This window comes from Saimiri boliviensis, chromosome 14 (genome assembly GCF_048565385.1).
Source record: "Saimiri boliviensis isolate mSaiBol1 chromosome 14, mSaiBol1.pri, whole genome shotgun sequence".
In the NCBI taxonomy this organism is placed as follows: Eukaryota; Metazoa; Chordata; class Mammalia; order Primates; family Cebidae; genus Saimiri; species Saimiri boliviensis.
In genome coordinates, this window is record NC_133462.1 from 55,796,952 (window position 1) to 55,810,013 (window position 13,062).

The 13,062-nt window shown below is 42.9% G+C and overlaps 1 pseudogene; it reads right to left on the reverse strand.

Annotated features, from left to right (window-relative positions):
* LOC101031775 (arf-GAP with GTPase, ANK repeat and PH domain-containing protein 1 pseudogene) overlaps positions 1-13,062 on the reverse strand; it is a 40,085-nt pseudogene that overhangs the window by 15,928 nt on the left and 11,095 nt on the right.

A 13,062-nucleotide genomic window follows, 5' to 3' on the forward strand; every position in this document is an offset into this window, starting at 1 on the left:
GTCACAGGCCTCTGGTTTTTGTTCAGGCAGCAGGTCACTGTGAGATGTGGCTCCTCGGCCCCTTCCAGCTACCACCTTGATTGAGTGCTTCAGGGAAAGAGATTAAAGTCCAAGAATGGGGTCTTGCTCACCACAGGATGATGGCTCAGTGTGCAAAGCTGAGCTACGGCCCAAGAGCAGAAGGTGAAGATGACCCAGGCTGGGCTGGGGGATCCAACTGAACATGCACTTGCTAAGAAGCCCTGGGCTGCCAAGATGTCTTGGGACGCCAGTCTGGGTCTAAACATGCAGCACACAGGCTAATGGTAAAAGTTCTTGGGAAGCCAACCCACTTTTGCTATCATCCAGGGGCAAAAAAACCAACCCCACCACCTGCATTAACCACTTCCCACTCCCTCTGAAAGCCACCTGCCTTTCTGATCGACTACACAGTGGTGTCATCCCGTAAGGCACAGGTAGACAACGCATCCAGCCATGCAAACTCCAGGGCCCACACATGTCCAGAATACACTGGCTCTTGTTGAGACTTCACTCTCCCAACTACAAAAAGCTCCCCACTCTCCTCAGCCACTCCCAGTAACTGCAGGCCTGAAAACTTTCATGCATGCTGCTACGGTCTAAACCACCTGTGGTGGTTCCGATTTCCATTTTCCTGATAATCAGTGCTGTTGAGCACCTTTCCACATGCTTTTGGCCAACTGGATGTCTTCTTTGGCTAAACGTCTTTCAAATCTATAGCCCAATTACAAATCTTCCTATTTATTGGCTTCTTGATGCTTTTCTCTTTTGTGTCTATTTTTCCTATTTATTTATACAAGTTCCTTAGGTATTTTGGATATTTGTTAAAATGATTTTCAATTCCATTGCCCAGTTATAAATCTGCTTATCTGTGGGCTTTTTTGATGTTTTTCTGTTTTGTTTCTGTTTTTTTCCTATTTACTAAGACAAGATCCTTAGGTATTTTGAGTATTTTTAAAAAAGCTTTTCAATTCTTTCATTGGTTTCTTTGCTGTGAGGGAGGTTTTCAATTTGACATACTCTCATATTTAGTTTTGCTTTTCTTGCCTCCACTTTTGTAACACAGCAAATTACTGTCAAGACCCAGGCCTAGAAACTTGTAGAGAAAAACTTTAAAAAGATTTCTCATTTCATGTCTTACATTCAATTTTTTTTTTTTTCCTGAGAGAGAGAGTCTCGCTCTGTCACCCAGGCTAGCGTGCAGTGACACCGTCTCGGCTCACTGCAACCTCCACCTCCCGAGTTGAAGCAATTCTTCTGCCTCAGCCACCTGAGTAGCTGGAACCACAAGTGCATGCCACCATGCCTGGCTAATTTTTGCATTTTTAGTAGAGATGGGGTTTCACCATGTTGGCCAGGATGGTCTTGATCTCCTGATCTCGTATTCCATCTGCCTCGGCCTCCCAAAGTGCTGGGAATACAGGCTTGAGCCACCACACTTGGCCACATTTAAATAAATTACAATATACTTAGAACACTATGATTTTCTAAATTAAATCTTGTTAAAACTTTAATAAATTTTTATTTTAGTGGATGGTCTAAGATAATGTGGTTTCCTTCTTTTGCATGTAGATATTATTCTTTAGCAGGTGGATTCATTTCCGAATATCATTTGATAAAAGAAAGTTTTATTTCCACATTGTGACTGTCTTGGACCCCCTCTTTAAAATATGTGTTGTGTATCTACATAGGTTATTTCTAGTGACTTCATTGTTTCATTATTATGTATGTTTTTATGTCTGTACATACAAGTTTGATTACTCTAGCTTGTAATATATTTTGAAATAAAAAAAATGTAACGTCTAAAACGTTGTTCTTTCTCAGAACTGCTTTGGCCGCCTTATTGTTTTCTTTTCCCCTATAAATACAGTGGAATTCATTGACACAAGACAAAGTGGGGCTCCCTAGGCCCCTTCCTCTTCAGGGGGTCTGGCTTTGAAACTGTGTTGAGGAGAGTCTTAGGATGGTGGAGATGAGTGGTCCAGGAACTTCACAATAGCTAAGGGACTCTCATGCTGTTCTTGGGGCTGGGGTTCTTAATCCATGGAGACCATGTGAACCATAATATACACTACCCTGTTGTTGTAGCCCGATTTACTGGCAAAGTGGTCAAGTGCAATGCCAGCACCAAGCATCAAAGGCGAAAGATTGGGTCTCACCACTAAAGTCCGAGGAGACAACTTGGTGCTCAGCAAAGCCCAGAATAACCTTGAGGGATCCCTCCAAAGCCTGTTTCACCACCTTCCTGATGTCATATTTGGCAGGTTTCTCCAGATGGCAGACCAGGCCTATGACTGACAGATCAGTCATGGGAACACAGAAGGCCATGCTGCGGAACTTATCTCAGGGATGACCTTACCCACAGCAGCCTCGGCAGTGCCAGCAGATTCGAGAATAATGTTCCGGAGAGCACCGTGGCCATGACACCACAGTTTTCTAGAGGATCCATCTGCAATATTCTGGATGGCAGTGATGTCATCGACCGTGGACATGAGTTTCTTCATGTCAAAGTTGTGATGGTTAACCTCGTCGGGGGGCTAAGCAGTTGGTGATGCAGAAGGCACTGCTCATAACCTTGAGGCTGTTTTTATACTTCTCATGCTTCATGCCCATCACAAACATGGGGGCATCAGCAGGAGAGGCCAAGATGATAACCTTTTTGGAACCCCCCTCTAAGTAAACTCCAGATTTCTTCATGGTAGTGAGGATGGCTGTGGGTTCCCAAAGCATCATTCCCTTTGATTTTGCTAAGTTCTCTCTTCTAAAAGATGGGGATGAGATTGCCATTGATGACAAGCTTCCTAGTCTCAGACTTGATGGTAGCATGGAACTTGCCATGGGTAGAACCACACTGGAACATGTACTCCATGACACTGAGATCAAGGAAGGGGTCACTGATAATGACAATATTCACTTTTCCAGAGTTAAGGCATCCCTGGTGACTAGGAACCTAACACAGTCATATCTATCCTTTGTCTGGCCTTCACTTTCTGCATAGTGTCTCAGAAACAGGACTGGTGGTGAGCAAGGTCTGGTTATCTGTCAAACAGGAGGAACAGAGAGCCAATATTTGTGAGCTTTTCTTGTTCCGTATCAATGGTATTCCAACTTGGTGTAAAACAGTCACTGAACATTTGAAGGAGCTAGCATAAAATCTGTAAGTTGTTTTGCACAGCATGGGCATTTTAATAATGTTAAATCTTCCAACCCATGAACACAAGAAGTTCTTTCATTTATTTTTGTGTTTAATTTATTTAATCGTAATTCATAATTTTCTGTGTACAAGTCTTTCACTTCACTTGTTAAAGTACACTTCTTAGTGAGGTCATCTGGTCCCAGGCTTTTTGTTGCTGATTGGTAAGTTTTTATTATTAATCCAACCTCCTTATGCATTATCAATCTGTTCAGATTTTGTGTATCTTCATGATCCAGCCTTCATGATTGTATGGCCTTAGAAACTTACCCATTTCCACTGGATTACTGCCTGGGTAGCAAAGGAAAAAAACACTCATTTTTAGAAAAAAAATTGGGTTTGGGTGTATGTGTGCAGGTTTGTTATATAAGTAAACTAGTGTCACAGGGCTTTGTTATACAGATTACTTCATTACCCAGGTACTAAGACTAGTACCCAATTACTTTTCCTGATCCTCTCCCTTCTCCCACACTCCACTCTCAAGTAGTGTCTGTTATTTCTTTCTTTGGGTTCATGAGTTCTCATCAGTTAGCTCGCACTTACTTACAAGGGAGCATGTGGTATTTGGCTGTTCCTACATTCATTTGCTAAGGATAATGGCCTTCAGCTCCAACCATATTCCTGCAAAAGATGTAATCTCTTTTTTATGGCTGCATAGTATTCCACGGTGTACACACACCAAATTTTGTTTATCTAATCTATCATTGGGTATTTGGGTTAATTTCATGTCTTGGCTATTATAAACAGAGCTAAAATGAACATTCATGTGCATGTGTCTTTTTGGTAGAGTAATTTATATTCCCTTGGGTATATACCCAGAAATGGGATTGCTGGGTTAAATGTAAACTGTTTTCAGCTCTATGAGGAATCGCCATACTGCGTTCCACAATGGTTGAACTAGTTTACACCCCCACCAAAAGTGTATGTGTTCACTTTTCTTCACAATCTTGAAAACGTGTTATTTTTTAACTTTTTAATAACAGCTATTCTGACTGGTGTGAGATGGTATCTCATTGCGGTTTTGATTTTAATTTCTGTGATAATAAGAGATGTTGAGATCTTTTTATATGCTTGTTGGCTGCATGTATATCTTCTTTACAAAAGTGTCTTTTCATATCCTTTGACTGCTTTCTAATGGGCTTTTTGCTTTTTCTTGTACATTTAAGTTCCTTATAGATGCCGGATGTTAGACCTTTGTCAGGTGCATAGTTCACAAATATTTTCTCCCAACGTCTGTCTACTCTGTTGAGTCTCCTTTACTGTGCAGAAGCTCTTTAGTTTAATTAGATATCATTTGTCAATTTTTTGCTGTTGTGATTGCTGTTGGCTTCTTTGTCATAAAAGTTTTGCCCATTCCTACGTCCAGGATGGTATTGCCTAAATTGTCTTCCAGGGTTTTGAGTTTTGGATTTTCCATTTAAGTCTTTAATCCATCTTAAGTTTTTGTATATAGTCTTAAGGAAGGTATCCAGTCTCAATCTTCTGCATATGCATAGCCAGTTGCCCCAGCACCCAGCTATGTATTCAATGAGAAGTCCTTCTTTCCTCCTCATTGCATTTTTTTTTAATAAGTTTTGTTGACAATCAGAAGGTCTTAGGTATGTGGCTTTATATCTGGGCTCTCCATTATGATTCTGGTCCATTGGTCTCTTGCTTGTTTTTGTACCAGTATCAGTTTTGATTTGTGTATCCCTGCAGAATAGTTTGAAGTCACGTAATGTCATCAGCTTTGTTCTTTTTGGTTAGGGTTGCCTTGGCTATTCCAAGGCTCTTTTTTTGTTCAATATGAATTGGAAAATAGTTTTTCTAGCTCTATATAAAATGTCATTGGTAGACAGATAGGAATAGAATTGAATCTACAAATTGCTTTAGGTGCTATGGACATTTTAACAATATTGCTTCTTCCTATCCGTGAACTTAAGTCATCCAATCCCAAACAGCTGCTATATAGGAGGAGACTCCTGTATTATGCACGGCTGCTGTTCCTACAGAAGACCTAGGATGCAGGACTGCTGCCTGTCTGCTGTGGTAGTGGCCCTGCATAACTTGAGGATCTGTAAGTCATCAAAACTCTTAAACTCTCACACTGTGGTTCTCACTGAAGCCATGACCACAATCCAACCCTGCTGGTGAGCCCACCTGAGAATGTCATGTGGGTACATCACCTGCTATTGCTCTTCTGTCTGGGCCTCTGGTGGCTGCCTGTAACAGCTGCTAGCCAAGTGAAAAGAGAAACGCAAAATGTTTTTATAATTAGCATAGGTGGCAGGTTTCTGGCCTCGGCTTGGATGTTGTCCCAATATCTGTTCTGTGCAAATGGCCTACTGAAGTTCTGTACTGGACAGCCCACTGTGTCTGGGATGGCACTACTGTTTGCCAGCATTCAGTCATGCTTTTTTGTGCCACTACATACTGCTGTTGCATGGTGGTGTTTTGGGGATTCTCCTGAAATTGCAGTGTCTGGAAACAATGCTCAGAGCTTCTGAACTCCCCTGCAGCTATGGAGGGCAAGTCCCAGAATAGGCATGTTTTCCAGCATGACATCAACGCCCTTGCTAGGATCAGGTCCCCGAATCTAGTACTTGAAGGTGTATTGCCTTCAGCCAAGTACCCTGTTCCAGTAACCTGGGATCTTGGGAGTGGTCAGGGCTATACCAGCTTTAAGTTGCAAAGTCCTGGCATTGAGCCAGAATGAGCAGGCCTGGACAGTGGAGCTCCACTTTCACCTAGTCAGTGGTGGAAATTAGACTAGCAGCCTCCAGGGGATCAACAACTCCTCCCTAGAGACTTGAAGTGGGTGATGTGACACTAAGCTTTCAGTTTCCATGAGTGTAGCCAGAGTGGAAATAGTAAATGGCTTAACCCTGACCCATGAGGGGGGTAACTTCACACCTGAGTTCTCACAGCGCCCCACAAGAGTAAGCATGGCTGACGCAGAGGCAGGCACCTTCTCTGTTTCTGTCTTCCTTGCTTCTGCAAGATCTTTGCATACTGACCTTCATGGATACCAAGGGGTTTACCCATGAGGAGGGGTCACAAAATGATGGTTAACTGTGGTAATTCTGAACATGTGGCACAGCTCCAAGTCTCTGGAGGAGGCAGAAACTTTTTCAGTTCTTCTCAGACATTTGCTCACATGGCTGCATGTTCCTATCCCTGCATCCTGCCAATATTCCACCAGCCAAAGATCTCACTCTGCCATCCTGAGCACCTCTGCCTTCAGTGCCACACCAACAACCTCTGCCTCCCGTTCTTTAGTGGATGCTGACTGAGGTTGACTGAAATGCTCTTGAGTAGGGGCCGGGGGCAGTGGCTCAAGCCTGTAATCCCAGCACTTTGGGAGGCCGAGGCGGGTGGATCACGAGGTCAAGAGATCGAGACCATCCTGGTCAACATGGTGAAACCCCGTCTCTACTAAAAATACAAAAAGTTAGCTGGGCATGGTGGTGTGTGCCTGTAATCCCAGCTACTCAGGAGGCTGAGACAAGAGAATTGCCTGAACCCAGGAGGCGGAGGTTGCGGTGAGCCGAGATCGCGCCATTGCACTCCAGCCTGGGTAACAAGAGCGAAACTCCGTCTCAAAAAAAAAAAAAAAAAAAAAAAAAAGAAATGCTCTTGAGTAGAAAGTGACACCCTATGAGGCAGGGCAGAGGATCCACCTCCTCGCTAGGGATTCCCAGTCACCACCTGATGCCCCAAAATTACTAAAGACACCCAGGAAGAATGGAAGGTGGAGACACATAACTACACCATGGTGGAAATTCAACATTTCCTAGATGCAAAAAAAAGAAAAAAAGGAAACTAATTGGTTATAAAAACTTTTGGGGATGGGGTCTGAGCATGCAGTTCATGGCAGCAAAATTGTGTCAACTGGTGGGACTAGCCAGAGACCCCAAAATACATAATTTGCTAAAAACCTCTATGGTAATTAAGAAAAAAATTATCTGGCAACCACAGGAGACTCCACTTTACAACAGGCTTCTGTAAGTGTAGGAGTCATAGCATCAAGTACACAGATGAGGACAGGTTCACAGAGGAGAGTGATGAGGAGAACTGATTGTCAAGGAGGAGGCTCTGCCTCTTTTCACACGGGTCTTTACAGCTTGGTGAAAGGCTCACCACTTCTTCACCCTGATTACGGTGAAGGCATAGGGAGAGTAAAAATCCTTCACAAGGGCTAGACTTCTGCCCTGTCAACAGGCATTGTGCAATGGGGTCAAACATTTTGCTGGGTATCATTTCCCTACAGTTCCCACCACTATCTTGAAACCACAGGAAGCTCATTAGGCGTGAAAGCCAAGGCATTATTGCTTAAAGAAGCCGTTCCCGACTAGGTGTGGGGGCTCATGCCTGTAATCCCAGCACTTTGGAGGCCCAAGGCAGGCAGATGATGAGATCAGGAGTTCAAGACCAGCCTGGCCAAGATGGAGAAACCCTCTACTAAAAATACAAAAATTAGCCAGGTGTGGCAGTCACCTGTAATTCCAGCTATTCGGGAGGCTGAGGCAGGAAATTGCTTGAACCCGGGAGGCAGAGGTTACAGTGAGCCAAGATCACGCCAGCATACTGCAGCCTAGGTGACAGAGTGAGACTCCGTCTCAAAAAAAAAAAAAAAAAAAGATACTACCACCCTCATCACCGGCCTGGAACCATGCCACCCAAAACCTACCAGGGCAGTCTAACTCCAGTTCCTAGAAATCACTGACAGGGTCCAACAAGCTTCAGACCAAATGGATGCTTTAGGCCGCTACAAAAGAGAAGCAAGAGAAGCTGAAATACTGTCTGCTCATGGGTTCCCAGTAGAGGCTGCGGTCCCTACAACACACAGGCTTGCCATTTCCAGAAAGGCAGATAGGGATACAATGCCCCTTACCATTCACCACCACACAGGCAACACTCTGAATGCAGGAAGTCATCTGCTTCCCTCTTCCCAGGGAGGAGAAATAATTGGAAATGTTTAAAAAATCCTCTACTGGCAGCTCCACAGCTTTGGCCTGTGAAATTATTTCAACATGGGTCAGATGAGAGGTAATTTATGTATGCTGGCCAAGGTATTCCAAGAGTCCTGACTCATATGGGATGAACAAGATAGCCACAACATCCCTAGCAGCACTGCAGCTCCAGACCCATCAGCAAGGCTCATCTTGACCCATTTTGCAGACCTGCAGAAACAGTAGCCTCCCCAGTCCCTATCTTAGGACCTTGGAAGTGCCCATGTCCCTCCACCAAAACACAACTGCCCATACACATCATTGACCATTCATTGGGACAGACCTCACCAACAATACTCAACTGTACCCTTAGAGACCCTGGAGCACAAGTCATAGTCATTCCTAGGAACCCAAAGCACCCAAAGGACAGGTCACCCATTGCCTTCTGAAATTTCTGGCCAACCAGTCACGAGCAAACATATCACCACTGAGGTCACAGTGGCACCATTTTTGAAATCTACTAATCGTAGTGGCTCCCATCTCTTTCCTACATCCCATTTTAGGCATAGACACCATAACCTGCCAACACTCCATATGGAACAAATCCATATTCCTGGCCCTCCTGGCAGGACAAGTCAAATGGGAACTGGCATGTTTTCTATAACTAGTGAAGGTGGTTCCTATATCACAGCATCACCTGGGCCTGGAAACTGAAGGGCTTTGGTTCATTATATCTTTTAGAAATAAGAATTATTAAGCATATAATACACTCAATTCTCCCATTTGGACAGTACTTAAACCTCTTACAAATAAATAACACAAAATATTGATCATAGAAACCTAATGTCCAGCTACCCTCCACATTAAGGTCCAAACCATGAACACAGTTTGGTTAACAGAAGGCAATCAAAAGGCTATGGAACTGTATTTTGCAGCAGTAGATTTGGCCAATGTGTTCTGTGCTGTTTCTGAAACAAAGGAGTCCCCATTTACTTATACTTTTTTTTAGAGAGTCCATATAGATATACCAGACTGCCCACATGCTATCTCAGTAGCCCCACTGCAGACCTTAAACATGTGTTTCAGGACCTCCGTACCCTGTGGCATTACAATGATGACATTTTCCTCAGAGCCCCTCAGACAAGAAAGTCAAAAGCACACTGGCCACTTTAGTGGCTTTCCTCCAAGATCATGGCTGGGCAACAGCCTCACACAATGTTCAGAGCGCAGTAACCATAACAAAGTTTCTATTGCCTCATCCTCAATGGACATTTTACCTTTTGAGAAAGCATATACTGCATTTGTCCACGCAGATAAAGCCCACATAATGCTGTGATGAGGAAGCCCCCCACATCGTACTGGGGCCCACAACAGGACATAGTGCTACAGCTGGCTCAGCAGGCAGTCCCCCAGGTCATGTCCCTGCTCCCACTGGGTTCCAAGTCTTGTGTTGAGGTCCTTGTTGCAATCAAGTACACATCCTGTGGTACACACAGGCAAGATTTTTACTGAAAAATACAAAATAAATTCCTAAATCAATAACCTGATTTTGCTTTTACTGAAACTGTAAGTATGCAGATTAAATTCCCTGTGTTTTCATGCTCACCACAACGTCATCATATCAGGGCTCTTTTCACAAGGGCTGCACCTACACCTCCTCTGGATGGCCTTCCCATCAAACTAAAAAAAAAAAAAAAAAAAAATGGTTCAGGAGGGAAGAAGGTGAGCACGGAAGAAAGAAACAAGAAACTGATTTCTCTAAACCATAAAATTTATTCCTAAAAGGCTTGCCATCCACTATGGCCACCAATGAGTCAAGAGGAAGTGGTGAGTAGGTGGAGAGGATGGGAGGGTCATTTGCTGCCCTCAGATCTCCAACTGTGTATTAACAGAGAACAGGCTCAAGGAGAGCTTTGATGGGTGACAACACTGTAGAGACCCAACACACACAAAGACGGGGCGAGCTTTGGAGAAACCACCTGTGTCACTCATAAACTAAGTATTGAAAAATTTCAAAAATTGGAATCCCAGCAACATATAGTGGGTCCCCAGAGGATCTCTTCTTCAAATTAGGATTTTGCCTATGGCCACTGGGTTTCCATGACAGCCCAGCTTTAGGTCAGTACAAATACCAGCTCTGTAAGTAGCTAAACTGCCCACATGTTGACATTTACGCAATCTCCACCAAAAATAAGAGGGCATTTAAAAAACAAAATACTCTTGTTATATTACTTACAGCACTTAACATTTATAACATTTACAATTATAGAAAGTCTTTGATTTTAAAGATACTTGGCATGATAAAAAGATTTAAAGTTCAACGTATTGAATATAAACAGAACACACTGTAGAAGCTGCTTTGTTTAGGTAAACAAGAGATTGAAAATAATCAATTTTTTTTTTTTTGAGACGGAGTTTTGCTCTTGTTACCCAGGCTGGAGTGCAATGGCGCAATCTCGGCTCATCGCAACCTCCGCCTCCTGGGCTCAGGCAATTCTCCTGCCTCAGCCTCCTAAGTAGCTGGGATTACAGGCACGCGCCACCACGCCCGGCTAGTTTTTTGTATTTTTAGTAGAGACGGGGTTTCACCATGTTGAGCAGGATGGTCTCGATCTCTCGACCTCGTGATCCCCCTGCCTCAGCCTCCCAAAGTGCTGGGATTACAGGCTTGAGCCACCGCGCCCGGCCAAAATATTTTTGAATTAAATCGTTTATATGAAAAATGTTTGGAAGAGGCCGGGCGCGGTGGCTCAAGCCTGTAATCCCAGCACTTTGGGAGGCCGAGGCGGGTGGATCACGAGGTCAAGAGATCAAGACCATCCTGGTCAGCAAGGTGAAACCCCGTCTCTACTAAAAATACAAAAAGTTAGCTGGGCATGGTGGTGCGTGCCTGTAATCCCAGCTACTCAGGAGGCTGAGACAGGAGAATTGCCTGAACCCAGGAGGCGGAGGTTGTGGTGAGCCGAGATGGCGCCATTGCACTCCAGCCTGGGTAACAAGAGCGAAACTCCACCTCAAAAAAAAAAAAAAAAAAAAAAGAAAAAGAAAAATGTTTGGAAGAAAATAACAAAATAATAAGAAAAACTTCTGTTTATGTTACATTTAAATTAAAAGTAAGCAACTATTAGATATTTTGTGCAAGTCTTTCCCATTTTAGAAATAGCTTCAAAAAAGTATAGCAAGCCTTAATAAAAAGAGAATAAGAGCATCTATTCCTGAGGGCTCTAAAATGTGCCAGGCCCTCATTTGCCCATTTTGTTTTCCACACATGATAACATTAGAAATGACTGAGATGATGATTATTCTACTTTCTGGTCATTCTAGGATGTTAAGAGCCAAGTGGTGAACAAATGTAACCCACTGTTGTCTGTCCAGACTGTCCCCCTTGTAGAATTTCACATGGCTGGCTTCTCATTCTTTAGTTGGCAGCTAAAATGGCACCGAATTATCTTCTCCAACTGCAGAATTCTACTACCATTCCCACCCCTCACCCCCATTCTAACCACAACTTCCTCCATTTTCACTAACCTAGCATTCTGTTTTTCTTTTTTTTTTTTTCCAGGAAGCCCTTATAAAGAGTTCCATGTATTTGCTGTTTAGTTGTTTGTGTTTAGTTGCTATAGATAGCATAAGCTCTCATCTTGTATATTCAGTGTCTCATTGCCTAGCACACAATCGGTACTCAACAACAAAAATTTGTTCAAGGTAAAAAGCTTAAAAATCTCATCAGAAATGTCTCAAGTGTCAAACTGTTATATTCCTATAAGATATCCTCGGTAACAAAACCTTAACATACCCCAAACTAGAAATCCGTACGCCCATTCTTAACCTTTCCCTTCCTTTCTTGACACTACTGCATTCAGGTTTTTAAGAGCACTCTCATATTTACTAAGTCACTAAATATCACTGCAATTCATTTTCTCTTAAATTTGTATACACACATTTTAGTTTACAAAAAGTCTTCACATTTCTTACATTTGTTCATTACACTTACCCAACAGTTTGATATTAACACCATTTTTATAAACAATGTTACTGACATTTAAATAGGCTAAACATGCTTTTTAAGGCTCTATAATTAGTAAATGATAGAACCAGGATACCAACGTGTCTTTTGACTTCCACTGAGTGCTGGCACCTCTATACACCAACTGCTTCAATGTAAGAGATCAGGCCCTTCCCATATTTCCACAGTTGTCACCTTGGAAGATGTCATTATTATTTTATATTTATTTTACTATAAGCATGGCTGCCACAAAAGGACTCAATGCATTCTATTTTTGAAAATAATGTCTACTTATTAAAATACTTCTAAACTTAATTGTTTTTATAGTGCCACACATTTACCATCCCGCAGGCTTTTTCTCCTCCTAAAATGTTTCTTGGTGGGGCGGGGGCTCACACCTGTAATCCCAGCACTTTGGTAGGCCAAGGTGGATATATCATCTGAGGTTGGGAGTTCAAGACCAGCCTGGCCAACATGGTGAAACCCCATCTCTACTAAAAATATACAAATTAGCTGGGCACGGTGGCGCATGCCTGTAGTCCCAGGTACTCAGGAGGCTGAGGTGGGAGAATAACTTGAACCCAGGAGGTGGTGCTTGTAGTAAGCCTAGATTGTGCTACTGCACTTCAGCTTGGACAACAGGGCAAGACTCTGCCTCAAAGAAAAAAAAAAAGTTCCTTGCAGATCTGTACTGGAAAATTCAAATATGTCAATACTTTCAAGGGTCTGAACTTTTCCACATCCAGATATACCATGGAATCATACATTTTGCCATAGTGGTTGACCTGGAATAATTCTTTAATTTGTAGACAAACTTTATTGCAGAACACAAACTGATTTCTTGTATTTCTAAGACTTACTTTTTTGGACTATACTACACTGCTTCTAAACCTGCAGACTAGTAGAATTGTGCT